Raw genomic sequence first — 1,174 nt, 5'->3', positions numbered from 1 at the left:
CTGAGCCTATTTAGTTGTTTTAACTGCAGTGTTTTTGTAATCACATTCAGTGTGTCTTCCCATGTGAGTGAGGCATCTTCTAATTGAAAGTCAGCTTGCCTCAATTCCCTTTCAGGGCAATAAAGAGATGTTGCTGTGGCAATGTAGCAGCTCATTATAGAAAAGATTTAGGAGCTTTTTCCACCTTTTCTCATGACAAGGTGATCTGATACATCATGGGGACAATACAGTACCTCTTGCCAGTAATATTTACAATAGTCAAAGGGGGGGTGGGAATGAGGACCTTTAAAATGCAATGTCTTGTATTTTCTGCCATCCTTTCTGGAACTACATTTTCTTTTTCTGATGATGTATAAGTGGTTATATTGGCAATAAATATCTGATTTCATTCCCTGTTCTTGTTGCTGATTAATGCCTGCTCTGACCCTTAAAAGCTATTAAGCAACCACAACCTGAATATATCTTCCTTGTATTTTTTGCCAGGCACCAGTGAAGGCTCAGAGATGTAGATATGCTTCAGAAAGAACTGCAAACTTGAGGCAGCTGACATGAATCCCATCTCTGGCTTCCCCTTCCTGAAGGAATTTTTGTGAATGCTTATTTTCTTGGACTGTTCTTCTAGTTGTAATTTTTGGAAAAAGGGGAGTCAAGGTGAAACAGTGTCGAGATGTGCAGGCTCTTCTCCCATTCGAGAACAGATGCTTTGTTTGTAGAAAATCCCTGTTCCATCCCCAGCACCTGGAAAAACCCTGTCTGAGAGCAGAAGCACTGCTTTCAATCCTAACTGGACAAAACAGAATCAACCCTCTGATTTATTGGAAGGATGTCTGATATCCAGTGACAGTTTCTAAATCAGTGGCCGTCATTTGACACCAGGTGAGGGGAAGCAGGCACTTCTACAAATTGCAAATGTAGCATCAGTGGTTCACCATCTGCTTGTCAGCAGCAGAGGAAGGGGCTTCAGAAACCGAGCCCCCCTGAAAACGATACAAAATTGACTTACTTGCAACTGCGATTGAGATAGGGTTAACTAAACTTGCTAAAGGAAGGGCTTTTTTTCTTTCTCTTTTTCCTCTCCCGAGCTCACCACTTCTGCCTATACAGTCGCGGAGAAACCCGAGGCAGGAAAAACAGGTTCTAAGCAGGGAGTTGCCCCCGAAAATCCAGGGCGCCT

The sequence above is a fragment of the Ahaetulla prasina genome, chromosome 3 (assembly GCF_028640845.1).
Source record: "Ahaetulla prasina isolate Xishuangbanna chromosome 3, ASM2864084v1, whole genome shotgun sequence".
NCBI classification, from domain to species: Eukaryota; Metazoa; Chordata; class Lepidosauria; order Squamata; family Colubridae; genus Ahaetulla; species Ahaetulla prasina.
The sequence above is the reverse complement of the archived record's forward strand: the minus strand, read 5'-3'. Positions refer to the sequence as shown.